The 9,507-nt window shown below is 34.9% G+C and overlaps 1 long non-coding RNA gene across 1 annotated transcript in view; it reads right to left on the bottom strand.

The window, feature by feature from the left end:
- Positions 1-436: 436 nt before the first annotated feature.
- LOC107296272 overlaps positions 437-9,507 on the bottom strand; it is a 29,572-nt gene continuing 20,501 nt past the window's right edge. The window contains exon 3 of the long non-coding RNA XR_001549091.1: positions 437-510. This is a non-coding gene — a long non-coding RNA (uncharacterized LOC107296272). The remainder of the gene's footprint in view (positions 511-9,507) is intronic.

The following is a 9,507-nucleotide window of genomic DNA, read 5'->3' as shown; positions in this document are numbered from 1 at the left end:
ACAATCAGAACTGCCCGTCTCAAAACATTCCATGATAGTGTAGAACATTTTGAACTCTCCTAGAAAATATTAAATATGGGGTCTAGTTGGTCCATGACATACTGAGATTGAAGCGAGGTAAACAACATATTTATGAGTTCTTGAGCTCTCAACAATATGCCTTACCTTACCTTACCTCTCATAATGAAATCCATAAACTCTCATGAAGAAAAACCTGCTTGTTCCCAGATAGCACTCTACTTATTTAGATGAACCATATTTCATATTAAATATTCATACTATCGTTAGAAGGTGCAGGTTTTTTTTCTCTTTTTAACATTTCAGACTTAAAAACGGATTTTTTGACATATTTATTTGGGAATTACAACTAATATTAGCAAATCTATCAATGAAACATTTAAGCAGAACATTTAAACAAAACATTTTACTTACTGAATATAAGGATGTCCTACTTTCCTTTAATATAAAGTCTTCTGAGGCCTCAAATATCCACCTTTGTGCTACAGTTTTCTGTCAAAAAAGAAGACATTTACCATCTTCATGAAATTCAAAAGTATGTAATTATAAAGGCATACTTAAAAGAGAGAGAAAGAGTGCGTATACACACACAGTTGAACCATTCAGTTTCAAAAATAATCAGGAAGTGGTCAATCATTTATTTGATTCGGAACTGTCTTAAGATTTTTAACTAATTTAAGATTCTGACTGATATGTTTGATGAGAAATTACTCTTAATACAGTCCTTGTTACAGCAGTCCTTGACTTACAACAGTTCATTTAATGACTGTTTAAAGTTACAATGGCACTGAAAAATGTGACTTATGACCGTTTTCAAAGTTGCAACCTTTGCAGCATCCTCATGATCATGTGATCAAAATTCAGATGCTTGGCAACTGGTTCATATGTATGACTCTTGCTGTGTCCCAAGGTCATGATCACTTTTCGATGGGGAATGGGGAAGCCAGATTCACTTAACAACCACATTCTTAATTTATCAACTGCAGTGATTCACTTAATGACTGTAGCAAGAAAGGTCGTAAAATGGGGCAAAACTCACTTAACAAATGTCTCACTTAACAACAGAAATTTTGAGCTCAATTGTGGTCGGACATCGAGAACTACATGTATTTCTAAGTGATGAACAGAGCTGTATATTATATTCAAATATGTTGACAACCAGAAATGGAAAGCACGCTGTAATTTCCAGGAGCAGACTATGGTCATTACCCACAAGGCTCTTCCATATTTCCTTTTTTAACTGTTCCCTATATTAATATATTCTGGTCCAAATAACATAAACTAATACGATCAGCACATATTTTTAAGAACTTCTAAATACCTTATAATGTATTACAAAAGAACTGCTTTATAATTGTTCTTATGCACTACCTGACAATAAGGCAGTGTATTACTGTCTTGAAAAAAAAGATCGCCCTGCTACCTATTCATTTGACTTGAAAACAAAAATGCAACATTATAATTATAGTTTAAGAAAACAAAAACAAAAAAACGTTCCCTGCAACAGTAGGCAGCATTTTATTTTTTAAAACTTATAAACAACAGGTAGGAATGGGAATGAAGCCTTCTGGAATGTAATAAGTTAAGTTTTTAGCTATTTGTAGATCAAAGACTATAGAACTTGACTAATGCATTAAAAACAAACAGGGAGGATGTCAGTATTTTATTTTTTTTAAAAAAGCAAAATCTTGCCTATCTAATTTGAAACTGCCTTGTAAGTGCTGTCTTTATATAAAATGAATCCGGAATCCATAATACAACTGGATTTCATGTTTCGAAATGATTTTGGCATCCAGCCATAGAGCAAAGTTTTCTTTTTAAAATATGCTATGGATTAAGGAGGAGTCCTGCAACCACAGAAGTCATAACACAGCAAACTGTGATCTGATCCTATCTTGGAACAATCATAGTCAACTTCCTATAAAGCATGCAAAGATTCAATTCCTGATATGAAGTTCCTTAAAACCACTTAACTATTAGCACTTTGTTCCACCTCAATATTTTCAAATAGCTGTCCTTTTATTTCTTTTTCCATTAAAAAAAAAATACAAGTTTTTTTTTTGTGCAATCTGAACAGAAATGTACCAGCTGGAAATGCACTGAAAATTTCAACTCAAAGACTAGTGTTAACTGAAAAACAGCTAAGTAGTTGAAGGTATTAAAGCTTTGTAAATATATGGTAGTGCACCCGAACTATAAAAGTGGTGCTTTGTAAATATATGGTAGTGCACATGAACACCTCTTTTTAAAACAGCCATATCAGCCTCACAACACTGATTGGAAAGCTGCTGCTAGGAGTCTCTGAAATTGGGTGCATGCATGACTAAAATGCTGGGCACAGCTTCTGAAGCAGCTATGTAAGTCTGTAAAAAAATATGCCTGCTCTAATGATTCCTCTCTCTCCAGAAAGAGAGTGAAAGAGGCTTCATAAGGACCCTTGCACCTTCTTAAGTATGTCTTTTCAAGGCTTGTATCATTTTAGGTGGTAACGATAATAGCACCAATACTACAATGCTTCAGTTGCAAAATATCTTATGAAACGTAATAAATTCAATGTCCTGTTTTCAAACTAACACAAAATAACAACCTTTCTTATTATAGCATGAACACGACTCTCTGTGCAATTATTCCTAAGATACTTCTCTGTCATTTTACTAAAAATGCATATTGAAAGAGAAAAACAGAGAATTCAAGCACAGCAACATTTACGCTACAATATATTTTTATTTGATGCTTTCAAACTCAATGTTATTCACAGAGGAAAAGCACAATGTTTCATAGCCCAAGAAAATGTTTTCTGCACTCAAGCTATCTCACCCCACCACTATACTCCCACAGTAGTTTCAATATTACTTCAGTTCCGTTAAGATTCATACCCAGCTCAGCTAATATCTGACCATTCTTGGCTTTGCATTCATCTGACCTCAATATACGTTGTTTGTTCAGAAAAATGACACTGTTTTGCAATGAATGAGAATAGGTTATACAACACGTTATATTTATAAAATAACCCTAGTGTCAAGTAGAAAGCCATAAGCTGTAAATTCTATTTAGCCCAAGATATATCCACCTTAAGGGTTACACAATAATTCTCTGAAAAATTACAGGATATATGAAAATTCTTTTCCCATGGATCAGAACCAATGATTGAAAAATCTTTCATTTATATTTTTCAAAGGCGCACATAATACTAGCTGAGCAATATAAAAATCTTGGATTCTATCTGAATACAGATAGTCCTCGACTTTTATTGTTGTTAGTTGTGAAGTCGTGTCCGACCCATCGCAACACCATGGACGTTCCTCCAGGGCTTCCTGTCCTCTACCATCTTCTGGAGTCCATTTAAGCTCACGCCTACTGCTTCAGTGACTCCATCCAGCCACCTCATTCTCTGTCGTCCCTTTCTTCTGTTGCCCTCAATCTTTCCCAGCATTAGGCCCTTCTCCAGTGAGTCCTTCCTTCTCATTAGGTAGCCTAAGTATTTGAGTTTCAACTTCAGGATCTGGCCTTCTAAAGAGCAGTCAGGGTTGATCTCCTCTAGGACTGACCGGTTTGATCGCCTTGCAATCCAGGGGACTCGCAGGAGTCTTCTCCAGCACCATAGTTCAAAGGCCTCAATTCTTTGTCACTCAGCCTTTCTTATGGTCCAGTCCTCGACTTACATCCATTTAATTAGTGACCGTTCAAAGTTACAACTGCACAAAATGACTTACGATCGTTTTTCACAGGACTGTTGCAGAATCCCCATGGTCACGTGATCAAAATTCAGATGCTTGTCAACTGGCTCATATTTATGATGGCTGCAGTGTTCTGGGATCATGTGATCACCTACTGCGATCTTCTGACAAGCAAAATTAATGGGGAAGCCAGGTTCACTTTACAGCTGTGTTACTAGCTTAACAACTGCAGTGATTTACTTAATAACTGTGGCAAGGAAGATCGTAAAATGGAGCAAAATTCACTTAACTGTCTTGCTGAGCAACAGAAATTTTGGGCTCAATTGTGGTTGTAAGTCAAGGACTGTCTGTATCCATTTTGGTGGCAGTTTCCCCCCCCCCCATGAAGCAGTACTGTATACCTTTTTCCAAGAGCAAAGTCATTAGGCACTTACTCTTCACGCCATCATATTCTGTAAACTAACATTTAAGCATTCAGAAATAGTATTTGGGTTAGGAGAAAAATGAAAACATGGAAAGAAGAAAGCCATTTATATTAAACCTTAAAGTTTTAAAAACAAGCAAATCCTTCCGTAATACTAGATTTGCTAGGGACTGGATGGGGAAATTTTTATATATGGACCCACATACTAAAACAAGGGAAAGATCTACAGCAAATTAACTTTAAAATACCACAGGTAAGCATTAATTTTAAACTTTGTGAATGATATAAATATATGCATTCCACTACCAAATTAAACTGCAGCTAAAGTTATAATCCAAAAACTAAATATTTTGATGTTTCAGCACCAGCATAATAATCTCTATCAGTTATTTTAAACTAATTCTGTGGTAGTTGATTTTTTGCCCTCCAGATGTTTTCCTCAGAACTCCCGTAATCTGTTATCACTGGCAAGGTTGGATAGGATTTGTGAAAACTGAAATTAAAAGCATTTGGAGGGCATAAGTTTGCTTATTCTGAATCAAATACGTAAAATTTTCTAGAGCCAAATTTTATATGTAAAAGCTAATATCTATCACTAGTCCCATTTAGTTTCTTTCTTAATCTTAACATTTTGCATATCACTATTTTTCTGTTTTGTGAATGCAATGGCTTAAAAAAATCCACCATCACACAGTGGTAATGTAGGAATTACAAATTGAAAGGATTCTTTATTGCAGTAGAGTACACTGACACAAACAGGCTCTAAGAAACAAAAATGTTGCCTACAGGTAGTCCTTGACTTACAGCAGTTCATTTAGTGACCGTTCAAAGCTACAATGGCACTGAAAAGGAAAAAAATGAGTCTGGACAATGAGTTAAGTTCAAAGCCAATGTTACTGAATATTTGTGATCTTTAAGAACACTCCATAATAAAAGTACCCAAAATGTCTACTGCAGTAATCAAAACCGCAGGTTTTGCAGCAAAGAAATGTGTGGTCCCTTACCAATGTTATTATTATATAAGCTTTCATTGATTGTATTTACCTCATCCAAAAGAAATATACTGCAAAATTATACACAGGATTTTTTTTTAAAAAAAAATCTATATGTTTAAGATAAACTGCATAATAAGCACTTCTTACATGAAGAAAATGGTATTGTTATAAATAGCATAATCTGATATGCTGATATTCTTAAAGGAAAAGTATTACTATCTGGAAATCAATTACCAAAAAAGAGCAGAAGTTCAAAAGTGAAAGATATATTGTTGCAGGCAAAGTCTATCTTCTCCTCTTTTACTTGAAAGCATGTGTCTGATGAAAAAGTACATTCCATTTATTAGGATATGATGTTAGTTCAACATCAATCCATCTACACAGCTCTACTGATTTCAGATCTCCCATGTGGACTGCTGAAATCCATTCAGCAAGTTTAACTTAATAAATACAAATATTAAGAGTTCTTCTGCCCATTTACTTTTGTTATTTCTTCATTTATCGTAAGCATCCTTCCAATTAGTGAAAAGTTGTTTTACCAACATTATATTAGGAATAAAAAAAAGAATTCTGAACAAATGGATAAAATGACATGGATTAAGTATATGCAACCTAACGAAACAATTTATACCTGCCCTTTTTCTGGTTAGATGCTTCATTCTCAGCTATTGTTTGAAATAAACTTTATACACTGGGTTATAAAAATTCAGTGCAATAATGGAAATGTTTTCTAAGTTTGCTCCAACCTTAATACTGTTTCCTGCCACACAGGAACTTATATCATATTTATAATAGATTAAACCTGTAGCTTCCTTTCCTGGATTCCTGTTGATTGACAGAAGGGAACTTTGTGATTCACTGAACAGATACATTTCTTTAAAAATATGTTTATGCCTTATGGTCATAATAAAAAAAATTGTCCGACTTATGATCATAATTGAGTTTGGAATTATACTTGTTAATTTGTGCTTGTTGTTAAGCAGGTAAGCAGGTAATTCTCGAGAACAGAATGACATTCTGAATTGCTGAATTGACCACAAGTACCTATAGTTTCAAACTACTTTGCTTAACATTTGCAAAATTAACTTTATGCAGAAGGTTGTCTTAAAACATATTTCCATCACATTTTCTTGGGTTTTTCGCCAGTTGCAAAAATTATATCATATGTAGGACTGAATGTTAAAAGTAACCAAAGGAAAACATGTGACAAGCAACATTTATTTGAAATTACCTTCCTTTTTAAAATATATACAGGTATTCCTCGAGTTATGAATGTAATGGGCTTGCCCATTATAGACATGTCGTTACAGTCATTAAGTGAGGCGCTCACATGATTGCCTTGCATAATAACAAGTATTCTGGCCCTCCCAGGTGTCATTGCTAAGGACAGGTCATTAAATGGAGTGAAAGAGTATTGGCAAAAAGAGGGCAGGCAGCTCCCCTTCATGTGCAAAACTGGCATGCTGGGCTGGAGAAAAGAAGCTCGGATCCTGATGATCCAAGTCTTCTTTCTCTGGCCCATCACTCTCCTTCCTTTCTCCACTCCAGCATTCCTGTCTCTCCTCTCTGTTGTGTCCTAGACAGTTAGAAAGTCTTTTTAGCCCACAACAGAGAGAGGAGACTGTATGCTACATCAAGAGGTGAAATTCTCCCAGTTTCATTTCTCCATGCAACATGTCACTGTCCTGCCTTCCCTGAGGTAGACAGAACACCTTGAATCCAGGGTATCATAGCAACCATCTCACCCCAAATGGATCGGCCCATCTCACTTGCTCCAGCAGAAGAGGCCTACTTCATATCACTTCTCCCAAAGAATTTCAGCTGGCAGGAAATAGGTATAGGAGAAGAACCTTTTGTGCTGTAGCCCCCTCCCTCTGGAATATTTTCCCCCTGGAGGTGAGGTCGGCCCCCACACTTCTGACTTAAAGAGCCTTAAAACCTGGCTCTGTCTACTGGCCTTGGGACCCTGATAGGTAGTTGATAGGGTACAGAGAAAATCCCCACCCCGTGTTGTCTGTCCTCTTGGCTTTTAGTTTCTTATTTAATCTTAATTTTAATTCCTTTGTATTATCTTTTTTTACCTTTATATCATTTTGTAAGCTGCCCAGAGTTGCTGCAACAATGAGATGGGTGACATATACATTTAATAAATAAAACATTTTTTCTATCAATATGTCTGTAAATGAATGACATGCCACAGCCAATTCTAATATATCAATATATTTTTGCTTAAGCTGTGTTCAGTTCTTGTGTATGTGAAAGATGGTGATATCCCATCTTTGCAGTACTAAAAAAACACTCAAATATATTTCTTAGTTCTTCAACAAAAGCTATTTTAAAAAATATACATTAGAAAACAAACACTAGAATAGTATGTAGGAAAAATATGTGCTATTTAACTGTAAAACATTTTGTTAAGCATGCACAAGCCAATACTTTCACAAGATGCTGTCTTCAATTGTGATTATTATATATTTTATAGGCTCCAATGATCTGTTTACTGATGAAAAGAATGCCAGTTTTAGGACAGATTCTATCAATAGGGTAGTTTATTTAATTTTAAAAAGTCCAGGGCATTTGCCAGCATTACATCAAGTTGCAACTTCCTGGAAGACAAGTTTTTGCCATTTGAATGATTTTTCTTGCATCTTCATGGAGGGAATTGATACTATAGAAATAAGTGAAACTGTATATTGACCAACTATTATCAAATGAAGAATGCAATTGAATTGTAAAGATTATTTTTCCATTAATTTACATCAATGTTTTTAATTGTGTACTATTTATTCTTGTAAATTACCATCAGAATGAATTTTTAGAAGGCACATAACTTTGTATTTACCATAACTCTTATATTATCTATCCTTACCATAATGACTTCACTATTTTCTATTCAACTGAAGGACAAACAAAACCGTTTAACAATTACTTGGAACAACCTACTTAAGTTGAAGTTCAAAACTCTTTTTCCTAAATCACATAGCCCAAATGTTTAAATTCAAAATAACTCTGTATTGTCATTATACACCTAACAAATTACTCAATTAAACCACAGTTCAGAGGTTTTACTTATTGAAACTGCTGAAGTGCTATCCTAATGGCCTGGTTCAAAGATAAACAGAACATTCTAGAGTTCTCTAGAACATTCTATTCTTGGTTTGACAAATTTTCTACACTCCTACCAGTGTCTTTCAGATTTTGCTTAAACTGAAAACTGAAGCATCTTTCATAGAGATTTACTCCACATTTTCCTTTTAAAGCAATTTGAAGGAGTGCCCTCATAAAAGAATATTTTACTGTGGGCTTGAGGTTGAGCAATATTTATAGCATAAAAACAACACTACTCCCTAAGAAAGCAGTCTTTACAAATGAACATTTAGAGAAAACAAATAATCTAGCTCTCAGATCTGTTTAAAACAAATGGTAAAGTGCCAAAAAGGAGGCAAATAGACCAAGCAATTCATATTTCCTGCATTTCCAATTAAACAAGACACAGTTTACAAAAATCCCTAAGAATGGGATTTACGTGACCTAGAAGAGGCAATCTCATTCCTCAGTCAATTATGTAACTAAAATTGTCACCTTAAATGCAGTGTTTGCATATATAACAGAGAACCCCCATCAGCAAATAAAAATACTAATATCACAAGTAAACCTATTATTGTTTACATATAACAGGTATAAGAATCATCCTAAAAAGTAAACAATCACCAATGGCTTTCTATTCCTTACAAAATTTCATTGAATTAAATCTGGTATTTTACAATTTTCAATAATCTCGCTTAACCTGATGATCTTCAGATGTGTTGGCCACTTCCCACAATTCTTCAATCTTCAATTTCTTTCAAGTATTGTCACACTATTTTTTTTTCATGATTATTGTTACAGTTCAACATGTCAATACTGCACCCTAGCACAATTCATTTAAATGCTGTTCCTAAATGAGAAAAGGCACAAAAGCTGTAATGAACAAAGCAGATGAATTTCACACACTTTCATGTTAAAAACAAACAGATGTGGAAAAGGATCGAAACTGAAACAGAAGAAGGGGTGTTGTCAACTAGAGGCGATATTTTTTTAAAAAAATCTCTATTTCAGTTAGTTAACTATATAATTTTCTCATGAGAAAAAGAGGGGGGGTTTCTGGAATGAAATCATACAACTCTAATGAATTGAGGAGATATTGAATTCATTTACCGTATTTATCGGCGTATAACACGCACAGGCGTATAACACGCACCTTCATTTTAAGAGGGAAATTTCAAGAAAAAAAAAGCGCCGGCTCGAGAGCGAAAGCAAAAGGGGAGGGGGAGTGGGGCTTCGTTCACACGCGGATCCCCATGCTCGTATTTATTTACCGTATTATGCCCCGGCTGGCGGCGGTGGCAGCAGA

Source organism: Protobothrops mucrosquamatus, unplaced genomic scaffold (genome assembly GCF_001527695.2).
Source record: "Protobothrops mucrosquamatus isolate PMUCROS unplaced genomic scaffold, P.Mucros_1.0 scaffold2724, whole genome shotgun sequence".
Lineage (NCBI taxonomy): Eukaryota > Metazoa > Chordata > Lepidosauria > Squamata > Viperidae > Protobothrops > Protobothrops mucrosquamatus.
Note: the sequence above shows the minus strand (reverse complement) of the source record. Positions and strands in the feature narration are given on the sequence as shown.